The sequence below is a fragment of the Lissotriton helveticus genome, chromosome 7, assembly GCF_964261635.1.
Source record: "Lissotriton helveticus chromosome 7, aLisHel1.1, whole genome shotgun sequence".
Classification (NCBI taxonomy): Eukaryota; Metazoa; Chordata; class Amphibia; order Caudata; family Salamandridae; genus Lissotriton; species Lissotriton helveticus.
Genome location: NC_136068.1, coordinates 743,561,117 through 743,576,130, shown reverse-complemented (window position 1 = coordinate 743,576,130; position 15,014 = coordinate 743,561,117). Strand labels below are relative to the sequence as shown.

Here is a 15,014-nt window from a genome sequence, read left to right as displayed (position 1 = left end):
GACACACAGCTGATGGTGACCATGGATGAAAGATCGGAAAGATCGGAAACAACCAAAATAAAACTACATAGTTGCCTCTCTGAAATGGCAGAGTGGATGCGTAACCATTGCCTCAAACTTAATGCCGGAAAATCTGAAATACTACTGTTCGGAGGAGCAAAACTATCATGGAATGATACGTGGTGGCCACCGACACTGGGAACAGCCCCCACCCCGAAACAGTATGCCAGAAACCTCGGCATTATGATGGACAATGCATTATCCATGAAAGACCATGTACGCATACTCTGGGGCAAAGGATTTGCAATCCTGAAACTCCTAGCCAAAATCTTCTCCTGGATCCCACTAGACTGTCGGCGCACAATCACTCATGCCCTTCTGGTTAGCCGCCTGGATTATGGCAATGCCCTATTCGAAGGGATGAACGAGCAACTGTTCTCCCGCTTACAGGTTCTTCAGAATCAGGCAGCCAAACTGGTATGCAATAAGGGCAAACGAGATTCAGCATCAGCATGCCTGAAACAACTCCACTGGCTGCCAATGCGCCAGCGAGCCACCTTCAAACTACTCTGTCATGCGCACAAAGCCCTCCACAAGACAGGCCCTACAATCCTGCAAGGGAAAATTGAGTTTTACATTCCAAACAGGAACCTAAGATCCAACAACTTAGCCCTAGCTAAACCTAAACGCATCTACAAAACTAGAACGGGTGGACGAGCCTTCTCACACCTAGCGGCCAAACGATGGAATGATCTGCCCATGGATCTTAGACACACCACAGATCTCCTTCAGTTCCGGCAAAAACTTAAAACTCACCTCTTCCCTAAAGACTAACTCCCCCCGTATGAACTCAGCAGTCCCCTTTTTCTTTCAGCGCCGTGATATCCCTTGGGATGAGTGTTGCGCTCTACAAATACCACAAATACTGGGTGTATGCAAGCAATACATTACCTGAGAGATGTAGTGCATGTGCAATGAAAGCGTGTAAAGGATGCATGTATGCTTGCGTGACAGACAATACATGAAGGGTGAAGAGTTGTGCAGCAAGCACATGGTGAATGTGTGTGCTAGCTGAGTGTGTTTGCATAAAGCACACCCAGGTATACACATAAAAGGTACATTTACTGAGCAGTGCAGACAGACTGAATGTGTGCACTGAATGCATGTCTGACAGTAGAGGCACAATGCATGGAGGTAATAGTTCTGGAGAGCATGTGTGATGTGAAATTACACCGAGTGCAAGTGTGCCTGCAATGGTACATTAATTACATGGAAGGCCAAAAGTATTTTCGGAAGCTCAGACCTGCCTGGTGTAGACAGGAGTAGAGGCATCTCACCCCTCCACCCAAAAAACACGCATTTGAGTATTGCAGCATTTCTGTTAACTGGGTGGGACACACATTGGAGGAAGGGAGGAAGCGAATCTCCTTTTACACTTCAAAAGCTTGCTTTTTGATTCAGTGATAGATCACAAATAAGGAGCCTGAACACATCTCAGGAAGGAAATGGGGCTCATGAGGGAATCAAAGATTAGGGCTGTGAGCCCAGGATTAACCTTTTGATGTACATATCACTGGCTGACATCCAGGTGTGAACTCTGGTTACTACCATGAACTGTGCTGTGGGACAATCAACTTCGGAGTCTTTCCTGCTGTAACTGACTTTCAAGAGGCAAGAAAAAGAGAAATGTACACTTCAAAAGAAGCAGAACACTAACGTAAAACTTCAAAGACCCACACCCTAAACCACATTTGGTGTCTCGAAATGGGCTATAACAAGGTACGGTTGAGACCCCAAAATTCGTCATCTGCCAAGCAGTGAGACGGGCTGTGTGAGATGGGGAAGCCCTGCAAGACTTCTGCCTGTGACAAGGACTGGGGGCCAAGGCCTGCTAGTGTTCCTGCTGGATGAGGAAACACCGCCCAAGGAAGCAAAGACCACCTGCCCTGGAGAACCAGTGCCTGCTAAGACAAGTGTGCCCTGTGAAGAAGAGGAGAAAGTTTGAGAGAGCAAAGTCCAGAGTGGCGCCCTTTCGGGACGACTCCCTGAACAACGTATGAGAACGTCTGTGCACTGATCTGCTGTTGCCAGTGTTCAGGAAACGTCCGGCGGCCCTCGTTTGCGAGGAGAGTGCTGCAGCAATCCAAGCCGTGAAAGTAACACCATGCAGGAAGTGCTAGGTACGCACAACCTCATTACGGTGACCCGTATGCCAGAGGAGCCACTTTAAACTTATTAGGCCAGGAGCATGAGACTTGTGTCCGCGTCTATCGGCAACCCCGTGTGCCAGGAGGGGCCAACATAGTGAGGGCAATGGCATCAACAGAGTCTGCAAGAACTTCAGCCACACCATTCGCCAGGGGTTCTGCCAGCACTACTGCGGCCAAGAGTTTAGGGCATTTCCCGGACAGAAAGGTTGTGGCTGTAACCGGTGGGTCATGCCCACACCTGCACTTGACTGGTTCCCCAGAGGATCGCAAGGACCGCCAAAGACGACGCACCCTCGCTGGACTCCAGCCAGGAGCTGGAGGATCGAATCACACCCCCTCCCATGACGGAAAGAGTGACTTACTTGGTGTATGAGGAGCGGGAGCTAATCCCATCGCAGAAATGAACCAGTAGCGCTGCTTGAAGTACAGAGTCTGCGCCTGCTGGTTGCCGTCATGTGTACCGCGAGCAGCACGACTTCAACCAAACAAGATCAGAACTCTAGAAAGCCTGAGGCAATGGCGCTTGCTGCACCACTGAATTCTTCCACAACACCAAAGCTGGTAAGACTGGAACTGGGCCTTTGGGGCCCAGGGGACTCACTACTTAGGGTGCTGTGGAACCATTGATGCTTGACTAATTACTAAAGAGTCAAAGGGAATTCTCGAGTAGTAAGCATTTTCAGGATGCGGCAACCAGTGAATGGTGAATCACCCTGACCATGTGAGAAGAAAGAAGGTGGAATAGGGATAGGCTTGAAAACAACTAGTGCCCTAACCTCAAGGGGATGGGGTTATTGCTCAATAATGTTATTCTCATGCATGTGTACAGTTAAAAATAATACACTACTTTATCTTACAAAATTAATTATTAGACTGGACTGCAATGTATTGTTCGTATTTAAGAGTTATGAGTCATGTTCACTTACCTGTATCTACACTTCTCCCTGCCCCCTAGAGAGACCTTGCCCATCCACAGCTACCAATAAAAGTCAAGTAAGAAGGGGTACTTGATCTAGTTGCTCAGGATTCATAGTAGGTCGGACACCAGGACATTAGGAGTAAAAGGCCTCAATCACCACAGTTGGGCTCAGTAGCTGCGGCATGCCCCATGTCCCTCTGAAAGGGGTTATGACAAATGGTCTATAATCACAACCTGACCCACAAAATGCACGCCCTTAAGAGTAAGATGGTAGACAGTAATGCTCAGTAAACATTTGTAAAAAGTCCTTAAAATGGAAATATATATACCACAGACAAAAATAATATAATCGCAGGTGAAAATGATTTTCACAAACTATGGATAGTCTGATTTATTGCCAGAAAAACTAGATTTACATTTTTCCCTACACTGATAAACCTAGAAAAGGAACCTCACTCCCATTTCAAACTGACAAGTTTTGCACCTCCCTTACCTTATCAAATTACATCTTAAGATTGGTCTCTGTCTGGTGCCTCTACATTATCCCCCCCTCCAATAATAACCCAGTATTTGCAAAGCGCAAACTAATAACCCCGAATTATCTCAAGGCGTTGTGGGCCGTTGTGGTGATAAACGAACATCCTGCCCGGAGTTTTATAACTATTTTTTAACCAAAGAGGCATTCGCACGCGGAGACAAGCTGTGCTGGCCTGCTTTGCACCCAAGGACCCGTAGCTTAATTGTCGCTTGGTGAAGTTCTTGAGGCAGGTGGGGAAGAAAATGCCATAACTGCGAGAGGATTGTGCCAGCACCAACATTACCCCCTGCAGAACAACATCTTCACACATGTGCATGGCAGCTAATAGTCATTCAGCAAGCGAATGGCCTACTATAAACTGCAATGGAAACGAACCATCATCGGTTTTAACCAAACTCTTTATTCATTTTTCTTTTAACATAATTTATAAAGAAACTTTTTATCAACATATTTTGTAGCAATGGTTTTTAATTAACTACGCTAATGAAAATAAGCTTGTAAACTTGTACTGCCCAGAGTCACATGGTGCTGAGCTGCGGCCAGAACCGGGGATCGAACCGTGAGCCCCATGCTCCGGAGTCAGCCCCCCTGGCTGCTGCGCCACACCTCTCCCGCGATACACAGCATCATATGTATAGTTCATCCAAAACATAGTCAAATGCATCTTAACTTGGTTCCAAGACTTTACTAAAACAGCCTGAGGGGACTCAACGGATGGAGACGAAGGACATATCAAACAACCAATAGCTTTAGATGCGAGCTGAATACGCTTCTGAGATGTGCCAAGACATGATTGACAAAGTCTCAAGTCAAAGGGTAGGTGCAAAGCCCACTACACATTTTCAATCGGTCTGTTTGATAGTTAAGTTGTCAGAACACAGATCTAACAGAATTGGCAAGCCCAATAGGTATCATCTTTTGCCAATGTTACAGAGAACCAGCAGAAAATCATGTCCTGTGCAGCATCGACCAAAGGGAAATGGGGAGGAGTGGGGGTAGAATACCACTATAGCAACCAGCGGCCGTGTCATCATTAACATACATGAGCATATCACCATGCAATTGGTTGCTGCCTTGCCCTTATTAAAAATGCAGTGCCCTGTGGTGGTATGGTAAACGGGAGGGTACAAAGGGCAATTGCAGGGAGCATTAGAACAAAACAAATAAAGACAAGTACGGTGGGGAAGAAGGGAAAAGTAGCACACAAGGGAGAGAGCAATATGGTGTGGGAAGGACAAGGGATAGCAGCACTGAGTGCCGGGGTCCGAGAGGACTGAGAGCTAGCAAACGTGCATTCTCACGGAAAGTTCAAACCAAAAAGGAAAAGTTGTTTCCTAGAAGTGAGTAGTGGGAGTACACAAGACTGCCAAAGAAAAGGATGGATGGTACAGATGCTTCACTTTAGGGGAGGGATGACCAGAATAACACAGGCAAAAAAATGAATAAGAAGCAAGCAAATGAGTGGCAGCAAAGCCACCTGATGGATGGACTGTAAATCCATTATCAGTTCAGGGTAAGTCAACAATAGGTCTTTCACAATCTGACAGCTTACAACCGACTAGCAGGCGTAAACCCTAACGAGCACTTTCACTGCCAGAGGTCTTGCATTACTGAAAGTTTGAGCTATTGACATTGCTAATAATAACGCAATGCCAATAGCTTAAAACTTTCAGTAATGCGACAGCTATGGCACTGCAAATGTTTATTTTTCAAGCAATCATGGTACCAGCGCTTATTACATATAAAAATAATAAAATAGAAAGAAAAAAAACATTTGCAATGCAATAGCTCTGATGGGTTGGAGCAGTCAATCTCCCCAGGCTTCGCAAATTGGAATTCTCCAACAGCCTCTTGATTCCAATCCTCCGGTATCGAGCTTCAGCTCTGCCTGACTTGCAGAGAGTCACTTATAGTACTGCGCACGTTGGGTTTTCTAATTGAATCAAAGTTACATCGGATGCATCCCTGTCTTTGGGACTACATTGAGAAACATGCAACAGTTGCTCATTCAAAGGCGATGCGGATAAAAAATATTTCATTCTTATGTGGTATTAAACCAATGCATATATCCACCCTAAATTACTGAAAGAAAGGCGAACGACTATCGGTGACTAAGAAGACTTATGCTATAATAGATTCGGAGCTTGCTACATGGGCATAAGTGCCCCTAGTCCCCAGGAATTCTCTGTCCTCAAGTGACTCCCATATCCTCAGTTGGGTCGAAACGTCATCGGCAACCATTAAGGAAAGTTTTGAAAGCACTAGAAAAGACTCTGGTCCTTGATCTGAAACAGTGAATCAGAATAACAAAAGACATCCTTCTTTCTCCAATAACCTGTCATTTTTTTTGTTTTTTAAATACAGCCATTTCATGTTTTAATACAAGTTGGTTATGGTCACTTGACTCTGGTCACAAATGTCACTATTTTTCTATTTTCAAATTATTGTTGCTGCATTGTAAATATACTTTGGTGTGTGAGCATGTTTTTTATTACGATTTTCTGAAACTATAAATAAATATATTACTCATTTCGGCTTTAGTGAGTATTAATCAATATACTCCTCGGGCTACTTTTTCACAAACATTAAGTAATATTGCAAGTATTTAATTAATCTAGATATTTGGATTATATAATTTACTTATTCATGTGTATGACAATCATGGTAAAATTTAACCCTTGCAAACATGCAACACAGTTTCTTAAAATGAGTTCCTTGTGCACAATTGTTGCTGCTAAATAAACAGAGAACACAGTCTCCTGCAAAGATTTCGGCAATTTGTGCATACTTATGGGTACTTACTCGACAAAATAGCTGTTACAGTAAGTTGAACCTGGTTATAACAAGTTCAAGCTATAAACAGACACAGGCATGAGGATCTAAGGCTGAAAGCTACATCATTTTCCGGGGTGCAATTGCAGTACTCGTCTCAAGATCTTCAAATGATCAAAGAAAAATGGACACCAACTTAGTCTGAAACATGAACACAGCTGAAAACACACATTATGCACTGCTGAGACCATGATGAGGTAAGGACCTAGATTGTTCTGTCACAACTCAGATGATCAAATGTTTCATTTGCCACACAAAGTCCTTACCTTCTGTTTTGCAGTCCTGAGTTGAAGGGATTAAAGTTTAATATTTTCTTGAAAGGCAGAAATAACTAAACTAATTTCAGGGCTGTGCTTTCATTAACAGCTTCGCCGCGTTGCACATTGCGCTGTGGTGCGGGCGAATTCCACGCGTGGGCAGATCGGACCGCCCCGGCAGTCCGATGCTCACGCCAACCGTGACGTGGGACGTCTGACGCATGGAAGAGGTTAAACACAGAACAATAATGCAGATATAAGATTAGAACACTGTTATGCTCTGCCATGGGTACTAGAAGGTTGGGTACAACAGAGCTGTTCATGTTGGCTTTTACGAAGCACCTGTCTGCGCGATGTATGCTCTGCAGGAGGGATGGGTTGTAGGGAAAGTTGTGGGGTAGTGGTTCTAAATATACGCATTGAAAACTGAACATTTAATAGCCAGATCTGAAAAGCCAGTTTTGTAACAATTATTTTTTTAGATAATTACATTTTGTGTTACTTGCGATTAAATGATTGGGTCAGGAAAGTTAATTTGTCTTAAAATGTTCACTTGAGCATCAAGACATCATCTGCATAATGAGCCCTTCTTGTCAACACTGTACAAGTGTATCATGCAGAAGTAGGCTTTAAGGCTATATCCCTAGCAGGCGTAACATCACTTGGAGGAGTGAACCACAAGCTTCAGCGACAGATTCACATAGGGAATGATAGCACATAAATAGTGTTTTATTACCAAAGTTTTATTCTCTTTCTTTTTAGTTGAAGAAAATGTATTGTGTCAGATCTAGTTACCAGTCTCAGCCTTTCACACTTGTGAGGCCTTCCCTCCAATTTAGTGTCCTACAAAAAAATAAACCAACAACCAAGGAACTCTCATATGAAGCCAGCTATTCAGTAAGAAAGGGTGATCCCTATTGCTTTAAGTGATGAGTCAGAGGAAGAAGGAAGGTCCTTTGGATCACACTTTACCATGGAGGAATGGCATGGAGACACAAGAGACGTCCTTGCACTCTAACCAAAAATGCATCTCATTTAACCTTGTTAAATGTATTAATCAGCGTCACTAAGTCCCCCTCTGGAATTTCGTGTGGCAACTTGTGTTTTGTGAAATTGTAGTCCCATGTTCAATGAAGTGGCATACCCCTGCTGTGCCCCAAGACAGTTTGTTACTTTTAAGGTGGTTTAATATATGCTCCTATCTAGGCCTGGGTGGTGAACTTCGAACCGTTCGCAGAGTTTGCTGAGTTTTCTGCACTCCGCGGAGCTCGCAGAGTGCAGAAAACTCTGCTTTGAGATGTGCAGAGGAGATTTTTCCCCGCTCTGCCACTTGGGTAGAATTTCTACCCGAGCAGCAGGAATACCAGCACAAACGGCAGTTCGCACTGCACTCCGCCACTCGTGGAACTTCGCTGAGTTTTTTTATAACTTTGCGGAGTTCCGCTTAGCAAAACTCTGCGAACTACGCCCAGGCCTACTCCCATCTTTGGCTCCTGAGGTCTTGAAGCCACATGCTGAAATGTTTTCAATTCTGGATAAGCAAAGTTTTGTACTAGCAAGTAACTGGGACATAACCGCTTTGCGCACCTTCCTTGCCACAATCGAAACCATGTGAGCTGACACCAAAGCATAAATCATGTTAATATCTCAGTTAATTACATTAATACATGATATGTATATGCCAAAAATCAATGGCTTATTGTCAGACCAACTGTTCGATTCAGACCAGGCAGAGTCAGGCATCATATACGTCTATGATAACCTAAAACTCAGTGGACAAAAGCCGAGTATAATCTTATTGCGTCTGGATTTATCTGCTGCATTTCACACTGTCCACCACTGCGTGCTACTGCACAGACTTCACAATATCAGAATATTTGAAAATGCTTCAAAATAAATTGCTTCTTAACCGCATGCGTGCGGAATTCCGCTCGCACGCTGAGATTTTCAAAAGCGCACTTTACGTGACGAGCTGGGCTAGTCATCAGCGTGCGAGGAGGCTACCTGATGACGAGCCCAGCTCGTCATCAGCGTGCAAGGGGTTAACTTGCAAGCAAAGTGTAGTCAACCTACCATGTTTAACATCGCCTCCACACACACACAAACAAACAATACTGTGGAGTTCCACAGGGGTCCATAATTTTCCCTATCTTATTTAACTTCGACCTAACCCCCATGTCAAATTTGAATAATCATAAAACTTCATTGGTTACAACTATGCAGGTGACACCCAAATAATTTTTTTAATGGATAGCCCCTTAGACCTCTGATTCAAAACTTGTTGACTGCTATTGTGCCATAACACATGGATGTTGAATAACCATCTAAAAAGCACAAGACCACAAAGTGAGAATATGAACTACAGAATATGGCAAAACTCCCAACTTACTGCCATATAGCCTCACACGTTTTGGCTCCTTTCTACATAATGAAAACACCCTCAAGTCGTATTAAAATTCATTAGCCTGCAAAATAATTGTAAACAAGTATGAATATCAGTTGAGGGGGTAATGCTGAAAATATTTTACGCAAGGGCTGGTTAGACATGGGGATTTTGGTAGGGGGCTAATCAAGATATTCCAAATGTGGTAATGAATCTAAAACAAAAGTACCTTTTAGCTAGATATACAGAAGGCATTATTTGCCCGAAACGCTCTGGGTGTATTTTATCACCATCATATGAAAAAAGATCTGTAACACTTGTATTACTGCCTGGTTAGTTGCCTGTCATTTTACATGGTGCTGGGATAGATAGATAGATAGATATTTTTTTCCAGATTCTACAGCAACAATCATCTCATGACTATCCAGCCGCGTTCTCCATACATATCCAACGAAGGTCACACACGATTTCAATTCACACAAAAGGAAGGTGCACTTGATAAAAGTCAAACAAGCAACAATTTAAAGCTCCACGAATTCTGCTGTTTACGCGTTTCGTTCCCCAGTGCCACAGGAACTTCATCAGGGCTTTTGTAATTATCGGTTAAGTAACCTGAAGGCTAAGTCGATTTGCAGTCGTTCATATGTGAGAGATAGTAAAATCAAGTCCGATTCACATAATCCTGGGTCAGATAGTGAACTTCTGGAAGGATCCCAAATAACAGCTCCACAGACTTTGTGAGCTTTAAGTTAACGCCTGTTTGAATTCTATCAAGTGCACCTTCCTTTTGTGTGAGTTTTTGTTACAAGTGGGCATCTCAGCTGGAAGTTGTTGCAACTATTGTTTGACTATTTGAAACTAAAGAATTGAAGTGCTTGACCCTGGTCAGATGTGTTGGTTTTTGTTGATCCAAGGTCACACACGGTCACGGTGTGTGTATGTATAACTATATACACATACACACATTATATATATATATATATATATATATACACACACACATACATACACACACACACACATATATACACACACACACACATATATACACACACACACATATATACACACACACACATATATACACGCATACATATACATGCACACACACACGGTTAGGTAGTCAACTAGCGCTATAGAACACCAACCCCTGCAAAAATGGCTCACAATATCAACTTATCTGCCAGAACACTAAATAATCTATTGCTTAAAGGAAAAAAATCGCCCACGTCAAAAGAACAGTTCGAAACTGTGCACAGATCATATAAATGGTTTAAGTTAACTGTCGGTCTGCTATGTGAATTGTAGAATCACGTCCAAAACAGAAACAAGTAGTTAAAATCCTTTATGTTTTTGAAGCACTATTCTCCTTGAAAAGCAGAGCATTATTATGTGCGCAAAATGCTGGGATTTGCAACAATCGTGTTATACAATACATAAACAAACTACCTGTCGCCTATACGTCTGTGTCTAACTTTTTTGTGAAATACCCGAAACGACACTAGAACAAAATCCATTGCATGTGAAAATATCAAATTTGGAAAGGAAGGAAGTAAAGTAAAGTAAAGTCCACATTTGTAAAGCGCACAATCACCCGTAAGGGTCTCTAGGCGCTGGGGGGCCGTCGGGAAGATTAAGCGAGCTATTGCCCAGAGTCACATGGTGCTGGGCTTACCTGCCGCCGGAGCCGGGGATCGAACCGTGGTCCCCAGATTCCAGCGTCAGTCGCCCTGGCCGCCACACCTGGCGCCACACCTCTTCCACAGAGTATGCTATTTTATTTTAAACGATATTACAATATGCTACCGATCTGAAAATGGCACATGGTAAACCCATACAACATTTCTTGCTATCAGATTTCAAAACTGCTCAATCCATCCCTGGCCAGTAAGATTCTCCCATCAACCACCGCAAAATCTTCACTTCCCCGCAGCAAATCAGGCAAACAATAAGGAGCAGAGAGGGGGCTCAATGGCATCAACGAACACTGATGCACCAAGCTTCCCAAAAAGGACCGCCCACCCGGAGCGTCCGCTGCCCGCAAGCTGCTAAAACTGCACGAACAAAGCCAAGGCGTCAAGTACAAGGAGAGATTAATTCCAAGTAGGCCACAGCAGACAGGTCAGCAGCTCCAATCAACGAAAGCACCCTAATAAGGAGTCTCTGTCTTTGTGTCTTCTGGTCTTTAAATCCCAGCACACTAAATTACAATCAGTGGTTTAGCACCAAACGTCTTCAAATCAAAAACAAACCGAGTGCACAAGAACCGGGAGGTGGTAATCCAAGTGGTGTGAGTCTAGTACCAAAAATGACACAATCACTCAAATAAGCATTTACGCAACATAAGCTAGCGTAATCAAATACCACCACAAAACCCACACCGGGAGAGAGCACGTGGGAAATCATTCATACTTTTCTCTGTAGTGGAGAACTTCAAAAGATAAATAAAATTGGCTGCGAGGGTCGCCGGCAATAAAGAATAATCAGAGATGAATGAGTAAGTACAAACATGAGAGAAAGAACTGTTTCTATGAAATAATATGCAAGATTGGGGAGGGCGGGGAGAGAATGCCACCAGTGCCAAGATAAAAGACACGGTGTATGCGGCGGAGGTAGAAATTGAAAGGTCGGCTAAAATGTAAACTATGAACAGTAAAGGTGCTAAAAAATGCGGTAGTGAACTATGGGAGGGCACCAGTGGAGGACTGTATACACATGAAAGAGTTGGATTGGTGGCATCCACTCTGAGGGTGGAGAAGACTGTAGCAACTCAAGCTACAGCAAGTTAAAGGACATTCACAAAAGAAGCAGACTTAATCCTAGACACTTAAATGAGGGGGGACACCCGAGTCCCTCGAAAGACATACTCAAGGAAATACATACAATCAAGAAAAGAGACAACTACATACACTCGGGAGGCACACGGAAGTAAAGGTAGCACAGGGAGGAGAGTCACTATTTTTCGCAGTTTTGTTTATATAGCGCTTACTCGGCCGAGGGTATTGGAGTGCTTTACATGAGCACCAGTTATATTACACAATGACATTCATTTTTGGTAAGCACGTCATTTGACTCTGAAGGTAAAATCCTGAAATGCCCAAGAGGGAATACTAGGGGACAGCACTGACATACAATAACTTGTTCCCACTAAGAGAATCATGTAGAGTGCCATCCACGGGCACTGCCCCCTCCCACAAACACACACATTCCAGACAGTGGGAATGCCTGTCACAGACCCAGCCCTTTGACCCCTTGCCTACCTCTTCCTGCCAGGCCCGCCCTGTGACCTCCGCACGCAGCCAGGCAAAGTCTCTTTGTGCGTCCGCCTCACACACGGAGGGGGGGGGACAGAAGCGGCCCCGCGCACCCGCTGTCTCACAGAGCCGGGGCCGCGAGCACAGATCTCACCGCCGCCGCCATCTCTCGCCGTCAGAGGTGGGGTCGGCTGCTCGTGAACACAGGGGCGCGCGGCGATCACTGCCGTTTGTTGTTGTGGTTTGGGAGGCCTAGAGAGCCCAGCTGCTTCCAGGACCTCCGACGGCAGCGGCGTCACTCCGCCAGCCACGCCCTGTCGTTCACTACCACCATCACGTGACCCGCAGGCAGCGTTCCTCCTACGGGGAAGAACCCTGACAAGAAAGGGGAGGGACCGTGTCTCGCTCGTCACATGCTCTGTCTTTAAAGCCAGCCCGTCGAAACTACGTGCACCGTAGACACTAGAATGTAAACGGCAGTATGACCTCCATTTTAAGTGTATGAAACCTATGAAGATTCTGTGAAGAGCGAGGCTTGCGTCCTTTACTGACCCCTTCCTGTACCTAGAGACCCAACAGCATCTAAAGTGATCGGACAGAGCTCTCGAGCTTTATGAATTCTTTGGGGCGATTACAAAGTGGCAAGACTAATAAAAGTAACATCATATTGACCTCCAACCCCGATGACTATAGAAGCATAGTCGATTAAAAATTAATTAAAACGATAATTTCGTCAAGTACTATACCTCGCCTGCTGCCAACAGCATCACTACCAGGGCTTTAAGTGGGATAAAAAAAACTGGGGGGTCTCTCAAAGGGGCGTGGCCAGTGTAATTAGGGGCGTGGTTTTAAAACACATGCTAAAAATCTGTGCTTAGCATAGTGTGCCGCCCGAGTTGTATTTTGCTGTTTCTGCCATTGCATCCAGGTTTGTGAACAAGTAACATCATACCTAGAACAAGTAAGGACTATTGGCTTTGTCAATTGTTATTAGATGCATAAGATAAATAAGCTGCAACTATGGCTTGTTACATATAATATTGAAAACGCTTCCAATTGAAGCCCTGCTGACACCGCAGTGTTCCTGCGTTTCAGAAAGAGAAGGGAAATCCAGAAAGAAAATGACTCTTTAAAAGGATTTCCCTTCCCCCACAACGCTCACCAGGCATGACGTCATGACGTAACTTCTCTGCTTGTGAGAAGTGAGCAGCGCACATCGATGTGCTTGCTCTCCCGTAACGGGTCTCTATCGGGCTGTTTTGCGCCCTGGCACTTTTTTCCGGAATGGAATGACAGCAAACTGCAAACAGCAAACTGCTGTCACTGCAGTCCGGAAAAAAACAGAGCCCGATAGAGACCCGTTTCAAGGCCCTTTTAAAAAAACTGCCGGTGCTCAGACCCCTGGAGACCCGGCCCACTTAAAGCCCTGATCACTACCTCCCAACAACTCTGCCACAACCTGGCCAACTTCTTTCACAGTAACATCGCAAACACCAGGCAAAAAGAACAATTGATGGGCAGAATGCAGAACAATGTCATACATTCACTCCAGTACAGAGATCTGGGCTTAGAGCCAAAGTTTTTTTGGCTCACCATGCCATTCCAGTTTGGGCCCAGCCATATGCAAATCAGTCTTGACCCTGCACCCAATGGGAACAGTCCTGCCCGAACTGCCAGGCCAGGTCCTCCGTGGACTGGAAACAAGCATCCCAGCCCTGCCAAGTGTCACGCAGTAGGCGTGATCCTAACGTATTTTTGAGTGTTGGTCCGCATTACCGCACTAAACCGCAAAGTCACGCATTTGTAGTGCTTCCTTGACACCACCGCCAAAGTAAGGTGCAGTGTGTATAGAGGCCACCAACCCCAGAGGTATAACAGAGGGTAAAGTCAGGGCTGACCTTACTCTCAAAAGTGGTAGCTTGGTTGAGCAGTAGGGCAGTACCAGAGGACACTGTAAAGCATTTGTTGTACACACTCAGTCAGCAAAAGGTTTCACACACTCAAGGACTGAACTCCAGGCCAATTGTTTTTTTTTATCAAAAGATATAGTTGTTTTATTTTTAGAACCAACAGGTATCAAAATATACTTTTCTCAGTGATGAGTAATCTCAAGTTATTGCTTTGCAGAAAGGCAATGACTTTGTAAACACAATAGGTACAGTGGTCGCAATAGGCAACACAGTTCTAAACACAATTTAGCATTGAGCCCAATGGGTTTTTCTACCCAATTACAGTTGATTACTTTGCAGATTACTTTTGTGAGTCCAAGACTGGATCCTAGATTCAGTCCTGGGGTCTAAGCTGGAAACAGTTTAGTAAAAACGTTTTGGTTATTGCAATGATTTGTAAGGAATAAAAAGGTATTTAAAAAGTTCACACTTAAAAACGTTTCAGTGAAAATCTGGTAGTGTTATCCAATGGGCTAAAATTCAGGTTACAGGTAAATTATGTTCTCGATACTTTTGTTATCCAGTACTGGGCTCCCTGGTCCAGCACTTGGATCTCTACTTAAGACAGGTGAGTAATTACGTTTCAGTAGTATGTGCGAATTTTAAAGAATATTTCAAGTTTTCAAAAGTAGACACTTGGAAGAAATTTCATAGAAAAGCAGACAATGGATT

The 15,014-nt window shown here is 44.2% G+C and overlaps 1 protein-coding gene across 1 annotated transcript in view; it reads right to left on the bottom strand.

The window, feature by feature from the left end:
- The window catches only part of AFF4 (ALF transcription elongation factor 4), a 907,016-nt gene extending 894,286 nt beyond the window's left edge, over positions 1-12,730 (bottom strand). The window contains exon 1 of the mRNA XM_078653083.1: positions 12,400-12,730. The gene's annotated coding sequence lies outside the window, so the exon portion shown is untranslated. The remainder of the gene's footprint in view (positions 1-12,399) is intronic.
- Between the last annotated feature and the right edge of the window lie 2,284 nt (positions 12,731-15,014).